The 15,436-nt window shown below is 40.2% G+C and overlaps 1 protein-coding gene across 4 annotated transcripts in view; it reads right to left on the reverse strand.

The window, feature by feature from the left end:
- Positions 1-10,794, reverse strand: part of POGZ (pogo transposable element derived with ZNF domain) — a 39,620-nt gene extending 28,826 nt beyond the window's left edge. For 3 of the 4 annotated variants that reach the window (XM_067313221.1, XM_067313220.1, XM_067313217.1), the window contains exon 1: positions 10,414-10,794. The gene's annotated coding sequence lies outside the window, so the exon portion shown is untranslated. Of the gene's footprint in view, positions 1-9,603; positions 9,626-10,413 lie in introns of those variants that run through there. The other variant, XM_067313218.1, reaches the window with a different exon arrangement.
- Positions 10,795-15,436: the final 4,642 nt, after the last annotated feature.

Below are 15,436 nucleotides of genomic sequence, written 5' to 3' on the forward strand. Positions count from 1 at the left end.
TTTCCCATATGGGTTATAGCAAAAAAGAATGATTCTTTCCAACTACTACAAAATCACTAGAAAGGACTGAGAGCTGAACAAGTTCTGTATTCCAAGTGAATAGGAATTAACATGTCTAGGAGGGATTTTGCTCTTCTTGATTACATTTTGGTGGCAGAAGAGACTGTTATGATTGCATTTTGTCATCTCTACTACCATTTGACAGCCATAAAATCTGATGAGAAATGTTCCGAAACAAACTGGCCAAAATAAACAGCTCATAATAAAGGACAAGCAAGAAAATAATCCAACTCATTTTCAGACAATCTGTGTTTTCAATAGCCACAGAAAACAGTGCTGACCAGAAGGCTTAAACACAGAATAACTTTAAACTGTTGAAAAACTTAAATACAAATAGTTTTAAAATGTAAACTGGATTAAGTAATCACAGAGCAATTAAATAAAAAAAATCTTATATCATTAAGCTGTGCCTTCCCTTCTTATCCTAACACAACCATAATTGTGGCCAAACAAAAGCTGAGCCTGCTATAAACTTCGGTTTGTAAATCAGTCTAAAGCTGGATTTACAAGAGTGGCTGCTAAGACTGCGTGCTACCACTTTGTGCAAATGCAATCTTCAATTTTCATTTGGCTGTTGTGCCACAATACCTGTAAAACACAAAACCATGCTCATCATGAATTTCCTGCAATCCAACATAAGCCAAAACAAAATTCTGACAAATGCTGATCTAAAGTAATTGCCTCAGCCAGGAAAGTTTAAAAACAGTAAGAATCCTAAATACTTGTTACTGTTTGCTAAATCCAAAATAGCTAGTAATTTTTTAAGCAACATATGCAGTTCTTTGTGCTCCCTTCAGAAACAAACACAATCTCTTACACTGCCATTTTTCTGTGCTTTGTTTGGCTAAAAAGGATTTGCAGAACTTACACTGTTATGCTGTAGTAGCATTATGATATTTTACTAACAAAAACTCATTTATGCTTGATTATACAAATACACATAATTCTCATTTTCCAATTATAATTTTGAAACATTATATTATTCTTAAAACAAATATTTAAGAATGGTATTTAAAGGAAGCCCATCGCACCACTTATGTTCAATAGTTGACCTTCTTCTGTTCCCCACTTCCCTCAGCATTCCTATTAATAAAATAGCAAAGGTCATTCATCTCATTCTGCATGCAATTCTGAACGACTAGTACTGCAATTACTTCTACGAACTTCTTAAGATATAAATCAGTAGTTCCTTTTACTAAACTGGTTTGCATCTATTCACATACTACCAATTTGAACTATATGTTTAATATAGCTACCCCCATGCCTCACAATTTTTTGTTTTTATATTTACTGTATCATTTAAGATTCTGCCTTGAAAACATTTATGTACAATTTCACTGGTGATCTCTATGGAACTGGATTTGCCCTTCCCTTATGTAGGCCTTAAACAAACAAACAAACAAACAAAAAAAACAAGGCCCAACCCAACTCTCAAATAACTTCTATCAAAACCAGCTCTTCTACTCTTTTCTTTTTTTGGACCTGAAGAGTTTACTTAAATTGAGGGTACTTGTGGGCTCCTTCAGGTGGCAGGAGAAACCCTCGGTAGAGAAATCTCTCTGCTGCAATCCTGTTAATTTACAAGGAAAGTAAAAAGAATCCTGTTTCTCTGAACATGGGTGCAACAAAGATGATTTCTTTACTCAGTGCTCCAAGTCCTTTTCAGCCAACTTTTAACCCCCAAAGCACTCTTTTTTCAGGGTTTTTAGATGACCTTCCTTCTTCCAGCTGTCTCCCTAGCTCTCTGCTCTGCTATTCTATTGAGGGGTACAAGCACATCTCCACGGCTGTCTTTGCTTTGCTCTTATCACCCTTTCACAGCATTCATTATGAGTTGGAAAAAAAAATTTAAGTGACAGGAAGGCCAGTAACAGCTCCAGCTTGTCATGTTGGCCTGTGGCATCCAGTACTGAGTTGTCAGCAAACAAAGAGACATTTAATGGTTCCTCATTTTTAATGATGAGAATATGCTTTCTATGCCATAACACTGCCTCGAGCATAACACTAAGACAGACACAGACCAAGCAGAGAGTCCAGAAGAGAGCTACAAAAATAATCAAGTTTAGAAAATGTGATCTTCAAGAAAAGATGAAATGACCTGGAGTTGTTTAATCTACAGAAGAGATTACTGAAGCATAATAATCATCTTCAGATACATAAAAAACTGCTGCAAAGTGGAAAGAAATGATCTGTTCTCCACATCTGTAATAGAAACAAGAAATCAAGGGCTCAAATTGAAGAACAGAAGATTCCAAGCTAGACATCAAAAAAAGCTTCTAGGAATAAAGAACTGCAACAGACTTCCCAGGAAACTCATGGAATTTCCACCTCTGGATGCCTCTGAAAACAGACAGAACTGTAAGAAATGGTACATGTAATACTGGGGAAGCAACATAGATTAAATGACTTCTTGGAGGAGCCTTCTGACTCCATTTTTCTACAGTACTGTGCACATTCATGAACTGAATTGGTATTACCGGGTACTACTACAAAACAGCAGAGTATACTTAAGTTGTTGCCACTGAAGTTTACACCAGTAAAAACAGTTAAATACTCCTAATGGATAACTCCTTTCATCTTGCTGAATCTACAAAACATTACTAATGAATATAACACTTAGGCCAAATTATCCCAACCAAACATATCCAAACTCCTGCTCATGAATGCTGTATAAAGCAGTAATTGTTTAAATGTGTCCGTTGAACTTTTCACACAAACATCTGCCTAAAACTGCTCTGTTTAGTAAAGAAAATTCCTTGTCACTGATAAGGGGGAAAAAAATAGCCAATTGATTAAAAAAAAAAAAAAGTTAAGTCTCTTACTTGTCAAATAAAATTATATTACAATAATTTGTGGGGGTTTTGTATACTAATAATTCTAATATATAATTAACCAAGTGTATTACATTAGGCTTCAATACTCCATTAAATGAATTAGACCAGTGCTTTCATAAATCTAAGCAAGAAGCTATGAATGAGAAACCTCCACCATCATCACTTACATGGAGAAGGAGCACATTTATGAATTATTTTTCTGAGGTATGTCACTAATTCTGTTTCTATTAAAAAAAAAAAAAAAATTCATAGCACTCATTCTATATTACCTGCATGCTTCAAAGACATTACATTTCAACCCTGGTGAGGCCACATCTGGAGTACTGCATCCAGTTCTGGGCTCCCCAGGACAAGAGGGATGTGGCACTACTGGAGCAAGTCCAGTGAAGGGCTACAAAGATGATTAGGGGACTGGAGCATCTCTCTTATGAGGAAAGACTGAGAGAGCTGGGCCTGTTCAGCCTAGAGAAGAGAAGGCTGAGGGGGGAATCTTATCAGTGTGTACAAGTATCTGAAGGGAGGGTGTCAAGAGGATGGAGCCAGACTCTTTTCAGTGGTGCTGAGAGACAGGACGCGAGGCGATGGGCACAAACTGAAACACGGGAAGTTCCATCTGAACATGAGGAAAAACTTCTTCACTGTGAGGGTGACAGAGCACTGGAACAGGTTGCCCAGAGAGGCTGTGGAGTCTCCTTCTCTGGAAATATTCAAAACACACCTGGACGCGATCCTGTGCAACGTGCTCTAGCTGACCCCGCTTGAGCAGGGGGATTGGACTAGATGATCTCCAGAGGTCCCTTCCAACCTCAACCATTCTGTGATTCTGTGACTAGCTTATTTATTTACATAAAACCTGCAGTATGTTAAGAATGTTATTACCCTCATCTTAAAGGCGGGAAATTGAGTTCAGTGAAATTAAACAACATGCCCAAGATTCTGCTGGAAGTGGGTGGATTAGTCAGAAATAAAACTCAAAATGCCCAGCTCTCGTTCACTTAATTAACACAAATTCAAATATTGTATTAAAAAAAAAAAATCTGGATGACATGATATGACAACAGATTCCAAGAAATAAGGCTCTGAAATATAAGTTCATGCTAGAGATCTGCTTAGCAGGGAAAAGAAAGAATCAAAGAGCCTTAAATATTATTTTCTCTGCCTGTTAGTACAAACTTTTTTTATAATTACATGACCTTATCAAAAACAATCAAGAACTCAGATGAAGATCTTGAACGGATGACCATCAGAACTGATCCATAACTACATATTCCTACTTTTCAATAGTCATCCCTCACAGAAACATCCAGAAAAAAAAAAAAAAAATCTATGTAAAGCTTCTAGGACAAAGCTTCTCTTAGCTGGCAAAAGAATGGTGACGCTTACAACAGTAACTATTTGTCTGGCATCATATTACTTCATGCCAAACAAGTAACAGTGCCTTAATACTATAGTGATGGACAGTCTATAAATAGTTAGGATAAATAACCTGATCTATTAATTAAAGCATACACATATGTCTATGTAGAAAGGTTAAAACTACAGAGGAAGTCTTTGCACACATTGTAAAAATATATTATTCAACACCTCATAATTATTCAAGAGACGCAAAGACAAAATGCTAAAGAGATTGTAGTTACAAGCTTCTTTTGACACTAACTTGCATTATGCGCATAGCATTTCATCTGTTCATATCAACTGAACTAAGAAAATGTCTTCTCTCTTCTGTAATGTAACAGCTTTGTTTTTCAAAGCTTTGATCTTGAATATTTTTGTATGCAAGAAGCCTTTGCTCAATAAAATGATTAATCCCAATGATAAATACTCTACATTTAGCTTTTCAGCACATAGCTGTCAGATGCTTGGTTGAAAATATGGATGCTAAAAAATTCCCCCCAAATTACAAATTGTTCTAGATATACCACAAGAAATAAAGCCTTTCAGACTGAAAGGTGTTTTCTTCCCCCTCTAGCTGAAAATGGGAGAAGACCTTCAGGGAGCGAGCCAATATATTTTAGCTATATACAGATAACTGGCAGAACTGCAAGATAGAAACCTTTTTTTTTTTTTTTCCTCCTGTCAGCTGATGCGCTTTATGCTCTTTGTTACGCATAGAGGGAAAAAAGTCAACAGTCATTAAACTCTTGTATTAAAAGGCTGGCCATTTGATAACATGTTCTGATCAAAGCGATTACCATTACTGGGGAGAACTTTTTTTTTTTTGCATACAACCAGACAGATCAACTTATGAGAAATGGAGAAATCTGTTTCTTTCCTCCTATGCATCACTGCAAAAAAACCTACCTGACTCCCTTATAATTTCAACTGAATTCTGGAATCTGGTCTAAGATCCAATTGTATTTATTTACCAATGAACAACTTTCATGTAGTTAGACAGATATAATCCCTACAGACTGCCATTATTGTCTCAAGAGAAAATGACGAAACAGCTAGAAAGGATAAAACATTTTACCCTGGTTAAAACATTACTGGTACTTCCAATCTTCAAAAACATGTCAATAAACAAAATACGTATTTAATCCAGGGTCTCCACCTAAATGAGGTGGCAAGCAAAGGATTCAGTTTTCATAATGCAAATTTTAACTCGATAAATTCACTGACTTACAGTGATGTAAGTGTCAGGTCCCAAATGTTTTCTATTATCTAAAGCACCTGTGGATAGCAGCTTTTACATGACAGCTGCAGAGTAAGGCAGCTGTGCCTCATTGAAGTGATCTCTAAAAGATGTGTGGTTATATATTTACGGTTTCATTCACAGCTTGATATTATTTGACACAAAGCAAACAAGTTATGACATACATATGCTGTGTGTGCTTATATACACACACACACACTTCTTTTAAAAAGGGACTTCAGATTAATGAGTCGTTCACAGTGTTCTTCAAAATTCACATGATGGGATGCGCTATTCTTGCTGTTTAAGCTTCACTTTCTAAGGCTTTTAATTAAAAAAATATAAATAAATCAGTACTTGTCAGGGCACTGCTGGTGGCCCAATTTCTGCCTACTGGGTGAAATCATAAGCAATACAGTATTAAGGACATAATAGCAGGTCAGAAATAAGTATGTACTCCATTATGCAGGTGACTTGATAAACAAAAAGATGAATTTTGTTTAAAGACAGAAAAAACAGGAGAGAGAGAGAGACTGTTATCCCAGAATTTCACAACTTTCTTCCTACCACACCATGTTACCTGCAGAGGTATGAATATAGCCAGTTCACTAATAGAAAGACAGAAGGAATAATCTAAGTGTCTTGCTCAGATCAAATACAGAAAGCTTTATTAGAGCAGTGAAGGACCCAGGAACCTTAACTCCTATCTCTAGCTCCCTAGTCTAGACTTCAGTTAGTTATATTGCCTTTTTATAAGATAGGTATGAACTCAACATGCAAAAACATTTATACTCTATCACACACTGACCAGGTTGCAAATTAAGTCATTCTAATCAACAGATACCATCAATCCTTCACAAATCCTAATTTAAATTAAAGCTTTATTCACAAATACAGCTTCAAAAAAAGAATATGCATCTTCATGGGAATTTGCAATGTAAAAAACAAGCAAACATGCAGTTAGAATCAATCTAAGTATTAGCACATCACATTAATATGATAGGTTTTTTTGTTTGTTTGTTTGTTTTTGTTTTTTTTTTAAGACAAAAGTCCCAATTGACTCCATGGGGAACCCACTCACAGTTGACAATTAGTCATGAAGGACTAAATGAAAATTGAAGAAATAAAGGTAGGCCAGGAACACAGTTTATGAACTCTAACTTCAAAGATGGAACTTACATTTCCAAAAGTCTGTAGCTGACTAATTTCAATTTTAGCACCGGGGTGACTCCTCATGCAAAGCTTCCACTAAAGTTAACGGACCTTTTTCACCAATGCTTTATACCAATTTTGGACAGAGCTGGCATGAAGAAGCCAGAGAACAAAATACAAGTCCTTTGCAATATAGAGGCACAGGGAAACTTTGCAACAGCTCCTAGACAGAAAATATTGTGGGTTGGGGATTATAGGGAAAGAGGGAAATATACCCAACACAAATTGCATTTTACTGACTCTATTCAAACACAGAGAATGTAGCTGCCCTATGCTGCAACAAGAAGGTAGAAATAAGTTGTAGACAACCTATTTTCCTGATCCAGTATAGATTAGCTGTTGAAGATGTCATTGTAGCATGGTCATAATGCTATCAAGATATCAACCCTTTTCCCAAAATTCACTAAAGAAAAACATCAGTGTGAAAAATCTATATTAAGAATTAATTGACCCTTAAACTTTCTTGCCCACTTGCTAGAAATCATCCCCCATTCCCTCTCCCAAGGAGGGTCCAGAAAAGAAAATTAAAAAAAATAAAATTGAAAAATTTTTTTTCAAAGACATACAAACAAGCTTACGGAGATGTTTCCCTGCACTCTTTAAGACAGAAGTTAATATATAAATCACCTTCAGAATGCCAGCTTCTATTATGTCTTCCTTTCATGAATGTGCAAGCTAACAGAACTGCTGTCTTGTTTCTTATTTTCTCACTTAGTTTTGATTATATGCACTTAAAGGCAAGGAAGGTACCTTAACTTTTTAAGAACTAAGAAGCCTGATGATGTTACACTACATGTGAATGCAAATTAATCCTATGTGAAGGTTTCTGCTGTCAAGACATGCTGCAATCCCTTCTTTGAAAAAAAGGATAATGCTATTCAGTGGCTTTAATGACTAACTGGCACAGTCTAAAACTGATATAATCTGACCGATGAAAATACATATTGGATGGTGATTTCATTATTGTTTATATGGCTATTCATCAATAGCAACACCTCTGACAGAAGAGGGCAGGTAAAAAGAACCGTGCAAGTTGAATGCCAGAGATGAACAGTTACATCCTTCAGGCCAAGGTAAATTTATTTTTGTTGACTGATGTGGTTGACTTGACTTTGCTAGCTACTGAAATTATTTTAAAAGGCACATTAAATTTTCTATGGATACTATCATCTGAAGTCTTATGTCTTATTAAAGGCTTTGAAGTGTGCAATACCTACTAATTAAAGTGTATTATTATTACACACCTAATTATCATGATTATTATCTACCGTAAAGTTTGAACTGCAGAACAACAAAAAACATACTGCTTTCTGATATTTGTCTCTACAAACTGGCCGAACACTTTGGCATCTTTTGTGAACTTGGGACTACCCATAAACTCCAAGTCTGTGCTTCTAGAGTCCAAGAGCGTGCCTGTAGCAATGCTTGTGCGACTGGCTCTTTTGTGAGCAGTCAGTATATAGCACTCTACTAATTTCAATCTGGACACAGGCTCTACTTGCATGAAGACAGTTGTAGCTTCTCTGACAGTATCTAAGCAGCTGTGGGTATCACGCATACTAACAATGTAACCATATATATCCATAAGCACAAGACCAACCATAAGTAACACTTGCAGAACCCTACCCATAGCTAGAGCTTAAAGTAGCAAGGGAGAGGAAGTTCTTTGGGTGGGTAGATCCACTGGTCAATCTTATGTATGTTAATAATTCTACAATATAAAAGATGTGTATACAGTAAGCTAGACCTTACATTCAAAGATAAAATTTAACATCTGTAACAACCTCAAGCTACTAGATTGTATACACTGAAGTCTAGGGAAGGGATGATGCATAATTTGTATATCCTTGCAAAGTATTTCCTAAAAGAAGGAAGATTCCCCCTTCCTCTACCCTCACTTCTGATCACTCACTTGTGCCCCATTTGGCATGTCCTGGTGACAGCTGCAACTGCTGCCAAGTTAATAAAAATAAAGTGGTGCGTGTTGTCATGTATTGCGTGTTTTCTGCAAGGGTTTTGGGCAGCAGGATTCATGTCTCTCCCACATCTCCATACATGCTTTATGTCACAGCATAGATAAGGGGAAGAAGCAAGGATGCTCTAATGACAGCAGTCTAGGTTTCCCAGATACTAGGAAGAGCAGGACCATGGTAAGGGCTAGGCAAAAGGAAGGAAATGCATTGATGGTACCAAACATCTAATTTTTAATACCAGTAGCCTGAGGAAGCAGCTATGGGGTGTTTTCCATACAGTCTTTCAGTGAAAAAAGTCTTTCTCAAAAGGGAGAAGGGAAGCCCACTGAACTGACTTCCTGACCCAGCACACCAAACTGTGTCACTATGGCCTAGCAACGGGCCAGGCAAACAGGTAGATCAGGGCATGCTGCTGGCCAGCGAAAAAGTGCTGGTCAAGGGCAGCAAAGAATCCAAGATTTCTTTTCAGTATAATGGCATGAGGGACAGCAAGCAAGCACAGTACAAGGGCCTGCAGTCTAACAACAACAACAAAAAATTTCCCCTCTCTACACACTTAGAAGCTGATGTGCTTGGGAAGAGCCTTTTCCACTGAGCACTGGGGACAAGGGGAAGAAGTAACTAACAGTCTAAAGAAGACATGACTGTGGGAACAGGGTCCAACACTAATGTGGTGGCACCTGTCTTGTTCTGAGGAGAGCAAAGAGGACACTGAAGGGACAGGTGGGTGGCAAGTCAAGCAGTCCCTGTTCCCGAGCAGTCACTTGCTGCAGAGAGGGTTATCAGGCAGGTGAACCCAGATCCCCTCAGCCTCAGTCAGGAAGGTAACGTAAAGAGGGAGAATCACTCTCTGAAGGTGGAGAACAGGCAGGCCAAAAGGGGATTCTCTCACCCTCCAAAGAAGTGGACAGAGACTATCCTCGCTGTTAACTTCCCTTAAGAAGGGCAGAAAGGACATTTCTCTGGAGAAGGAAAGCAAAATCCATCCTCAGTTTTATTGTGGCTGCTAAGAAAGAGAGAGAAAAATAATCCCTGTGCCCAACATGGCCGCCCACCCAGGACCAGCCATGGGAAAAGGGGGGGGGTGGGGGGGGGGAAGGTAAGTAAGGGAAGATGCAGCCATCCCCTCCCCCGGGAGGGAGGATGGCAACCCTGCGTGAGCCTGCGGAGGGCACCGCTCAGCGCCGAGGTGTTTTGTTTGCGGGGCGGGGGGGGGGGCGGAAGGAGCTGCCAGGGCCGCTTCACCGCCTCCCCCCCCAGGAGCGTGCGGGGGGGGGGGGGGAGGCGCGGATCACTCCGCCTCCCCACAGCCCGTGCGGGCGAGCGGCGGCGCGGCGGCATTCCACCGCCCAGTGGGAGCCGCGGCGGCTCCTCCCCCTCCCCCGCCTCGGGAGCCCCGAGCCCTCCCTCCCGCCGCCGCCGCGGCGCTGGCGCTCCCTCCTCCCCGCCGCCAGCGTCTCGCGGCCGCTTTGTGTACGGCGCGCGCTGGCCCCAACCGCCGCCGCCGCCGCCCCCCCCCCAGTAGCCCCCCCCCCCTCCCCCAGACCCGGGCGGTTCGAACCGGTTCCAACGGTCACCAACAGCCCCGCGCGCGCTCGGCCCCCTCCCCTCCTCCCGCCACCCCCCCCCGCCCCGCCGCTCCCCCGCAGCCTGGCGGAGCCCGCCACCCCCGCCCCCATATAACGGACTGGCGCCAACTCACCTTCCTCGCTCGCTCCCTCTTTCTCCCGCCGCCGCCTCCTCCTCAGCCGAGGCTGCTCGCACACGCTCTTAAAGTGACACACACACGCCCCCCCGCACGGCACCGCTTTCAAGGCGAAGCGACCGGCAGGGGAGGGCAGGTGGCATGAGCTTCCCAACCCCCCCTCCCCACGGGAACCTCTATTATGATGATGCTGAGGAGGATTATTAATTTTTCTCTTGTAAATATATATATTTTTTTTCCGAAGGGGGCGGCTCCCCGCTTTTCTCCCCCCCCTGCTCCGTCAGAAGGAAAAAAAAAGAGCCCTGCGGGCTGATACACACAAGAAAGCACCCACGGACACACACACACACATACACACACATACACACACACACACAAAAAAAGGGGACCTGGCCGGCGGAGGGATATGGTGACGTCATTTCCTCTTGGGCTCCGGGGCGGCGGGCGGATTGGCGCGCGACGAGGTGACGTCACCGGGCGGCCGGCGCAACCTAGCCTGGCCTTGGCAAAGTTTGCGTGAGGCGCAAAGGCGGCGGGGCGGGCTCGTCCGCCTCCCTCCCACCCCCCCCCAACGCCTCGGCGGCGGCTGCTGAGGGGCCGGCGCGGCCGCAGCGCCCCCCGCCCCGGCCCCGGGGGAGCCGCCGCGCCGGGCGCCTCGAGGCCCGGCCTCCCCCGCGCCGAGGCTCTACCCCGAGGCCAGCGTGGCGCGCCCTGCTCCGCCGGCGACGCCTCGCCTCAGTGGCCGTCGACGGGGCTGCCTGGGGCGGCCTCGAGGCCTGGCTTGCACGCCCAGCGCCTCAGGGTCACCCGGGGCTGCCGGATCGTGGGGTGCTCGGCCGTGGCACAGGCGGGTCTGGCTGAAGTCGCCCCCCTGTAGCGGGTGTTGGCCTCGGAGGGTGGTCTGGCATCTCCCTTTGGTGCTTTTGCCTTCCATAGCGGCTCTCAGACCCGCTGGGTGCCGTAGTTACTGGCCTTTGGTTGGCCATATGGTGAGGACTCACTGTAGATGCAGTGATAACCAGGTGGTTGATGTTATAATTAGGACTGAAAGTCTTAACCATCAGTGCACAGTGTTTTTTGGGTGGTTACCAGTGTGGCCAAGAGTCAAGCCAGCTTAGTAGCTGTCTTGGAGAAGATGGGGAGAACTGTTGGTGTGGTTACAGGGCTGAAACCCATCGGCCATAAATGGTGACATGTTCAGTGGCCAGTGACATTGCTGGGATTCGACTCTGGAGCATGGCCAGTAACACTTATTAGTGGCTGTGTCTCAAAACAACCATCTGCAGAAGATACTTTCAGTGGTTAGAGAGATGTCCAGGGTCCAAAAATTTTGAGGCCTTTTTGATAGAAAGTAGAGATAAATAGCGTCATAGCCCTTCTATAAAACTCATAATTACATCAAAAGTTGGCACTGATTTCATCCTTCAGTGACAGCTTCAAGGGAGAGACAAAGGTCTAAACTGGATAAACTTCTCTAGAGCTTCTGTAGAGATTGCATAGAAGTCAGAACTGACGTGGCAATACAGACCAACCGTAGGAGCTGTCCACATAGATGTAAAGGCTTTGCTTAAGTGGATACTTAAACCCATGCCTAACTTTAAGTATGTAAACAATCCAAATATAATCAAAGCAACTATATAAATGCTTAAAATTATGCATTTGCTTAAGTACCATGCTGGATCAGTGCCATGTAAGTGTCCTGGGCTGTCAAGCAAACAGGTATAATCAGGGACTACATTTCTCTCTAACATAAATTTAAATGGTTTATATCCTTAATAATAAACATATTATTTTGAATAATTTAGTAATGCTAGGACATACAGCTTTTAACTGCATACATTAAAGACTGAATATTGAAGAGAATATGGTTAAAACCATATAATGGTTTTAACCAGATAATGCATGGTTATTATTAATAGTTAATGTATTTAACAAAAATACATGTATAGATTTTAGAATTCTGTTAACCTGTTTTCAACATCCTTGAAATGTTACCTTATTCATTCTTAAAAAAAAACTATTTAGGAATTTGGTAAGTAGTATATTTCCCAAATGAGCCCCCTTGTTGTGATATCCATGTGTTGCTAGAATGTGATTTATTATTCTGCGGTTCATTAAACAAGCACATTAATTTTCTTCTGATGATCTTCATGAGTTACCAGTCATTCTTCCTTCCGTTTACACAGTACACCAAGCTACTTCACCTCATGCTGGAGGGAAGTGTTTTCATTTGACTGTCTGTGTGTCATCTGTAGATCATATATATATGCAATGTGAAGGGCCACATTCTCTTCTGTGGTTATGTCACTGATAATAATAACAAATATTATTATCAGTAGTTATGCATTTGTATTCCTGATTGCACTTTGGAGTCTCTGCCTTGGATGAAGCATTATTTAATTATTTAATATAATACTAGCAGCTTTCACTGTCTTTTTCCAAAAATATCATCTGGAGAGAGAAGCTATGCATGAAAAGTGATTTTTTTCATTGAATGAAAAGGAAAACAGCCACTAATACTGGCATTGCTAGTGATGGAGAAAGTTAAAGTTTGTAACCAGAATTCAGATATCAATAACAACAAAGATTTACTGCTGAAGTTTTACAGTCCTGACTGATGAATAACATTTGTGTTCACCAATGAAAATACTATCACTCACTCATCTCGAATTTCCCAAATTTGATTTCTTCCATGTAAAGGCAATATTTCTTATACCTAAAGTGAAAAAAAAAATTGACCAGGGTGGTTTTGTCTTTATGCAGTCTGTGTACTGCAGATGCCAAATTCAAATTAAATTAATGACAGAATGTAGCTGTTTTAAATCACATCAGAAGTGGTGAGTTATTTTTCTTTTTTTTTTTCATTTACAAGTGGAACAGAAGGAAAGTTCTCTATTTGGGGGAGTACAATAAAATGAGATTTTTTCAGTTGCTATTGAAATGCATAAATTCACTAGGATAGCAAGACAGGAATCTGGTATTCTTGCTCCAAAAAGAAAGTTCCTTTTTATTTATGAAAAAATTATTAGTTACTTTTTTTTTTGCAGTATATAAGTAAACATTTGCATTTCATCTAATAAATAGCAACTGTACATGCATCTTGGAAATTTTACTAGATTTGCTGCACTACAGGTGTTTACATTGATGATCTACAACGAAAAACAAAAAGAAAACAAAAAAGTCTTGAAGTGCAAAGAAAGTAAGTATCTGTGGAAAAATAAAGAACTATTTTCCTTGGTGCTCATTCACCCAAGAAAAATCAGCTGTGTTCAGATCAGCATGCATGAACCAATCTAAGTATGACAGTGAAGCAGGTCCAGGTGTAGATCCCAACATAATCCTTACACATTTTCCTAATGTAATTTAAGGTTTAGTAAAAAGATTGATTGACCCACAAAAACTCAATTGATAAATTACATATTCCAAAAATAGTAAATTAGAATATTTTGTGTTCTGCTTCTGCAGGTTGCCAATGTTTTGGACATTTGCCATGTAAGGCTTTTGCCAGCGGTCTAAGATTAGAACCACGTGCAGCCTACTTGGTGTCAAAGCAAAAAGTGAAAAGTTTTCAATATATGATATTAGAATAACTGAGAAACTCTTTGCAAGGATGTACTTTAGCTCTGAAAGTGGAATAAGATGTAGACTTTTTCCAATTTTTAAGTATATTCAGAAAAGTTCAGCGTGGGGCTGGCCAAAAGAACAAATAAAGATATCCAGAGAGCAGAAATTTCCACTAGAATATGTTTGAATGAAACAAATGTTGAGAATGGAACTTACAATATGAAAACAAAATTATATATATGACTTTTTTTTCTTATGGCAGATGAGCTGAGCCAGATATGTGAAGGCAGACAGATGCTTATGCAGGAAAGCATGCTGGAGGCCCAAAACACTCGAGCTTACTACAATTAAGTCAAATTTTCTCTGATTTTTTCAATTCATTTGTCAGCACTTCAAGTGTAGGACATTTCATTGTTTCCTTTTGATTACAGAACTGTCTTTCCGTTTCACTTATGCCACTGAATTCAAACTTAAATTTAAGGTTTCATTATTATTCCTTAGATCTGAAAGTTTAAAACATCCACATGTTCTATGTTTTACTTACATATAAAGTTTTGAACTTTGCTATTTTTTTTTCTAACAAACATTGAAATAAATGTCTCCAGCTCTCCCTAAAATGCTTTTCCCAACCTCCCCTGGAAGCATCCATGAAGCAGAAATCAAGTGTGTTGTTTTACTTCAAAAGACTGGATGTGGGGAATCCTCCATTAAATGCTTTTCCTTAATATTTTGCACAAATGGGTCACTGTGATGCCTGAGGATACCTATTAATTAGTTCCATGTTCAATTTAATTCTCAAAAACATTATTACTCATGTACATTTGCAAGGTATAATACAGCATACAATTTTTTCAGCTAGAGTTATTGAGTTTATAGCTATAAATTTCTCCCTTCTTTCCAAATTTCTTTATGATAACTAAATTTGTAGAACATTTTTTTCCTTGGTCGCTGTTGTTTCTGTACAGCCTAGTGGATAGAGTAAGGGTAGGAATGAGTAAATAGGGTTTACTTAAGCCATCTTAAACTACATAGCTCCCAAATGTGCAAGAGTCAGTTACCATTTCTGTGTCTTTGAAAAGGTTGTTAAAAATCATTTTAAAAACCCTTAAATTTCTATCTCTAGGGTAAAAATCTGCCAGGCTGTTTTAACATGTTGCAGAGAAGCAATGAGCACAATTTATATTGTTTCTTCTTTGAGGATTCTTCAAAGGTTTTTTTTGTTTTTTAGGTTTTTTTAGTTAAATGAGCTATTACAATATGAGGTCATAGGGGAATTGATTAAAGTTGGAGGTATGCATTTGGAGTTGCATTTATAAATGTATTCCCTTTTGAAAACAAATGAACCCATGAACAAAGGATATCTTTAGAGTTCTTACTGAAGTTTTGGATCCCATTTGCCAAGAAGGTATATCATGATTACAAGCTATTATTTGAATGCATATTTGTGCAATAAGGG

This window comes from Apteryx mantelli, chromosome 31 (assembly GCF_036417845.1).
Source record: "Apteryx mantelli isolate bAptMan1 chromosome 31, bAptMan1.hap1, whole genome shotgun sequence".
NCBI classification, from domain to species: domain Eukaryota; kingdom Metazoa; phylum Chordata; class Aves; order Apterygiformes; family Apterygidae; genus Apteryx; species Apteryx mantelli.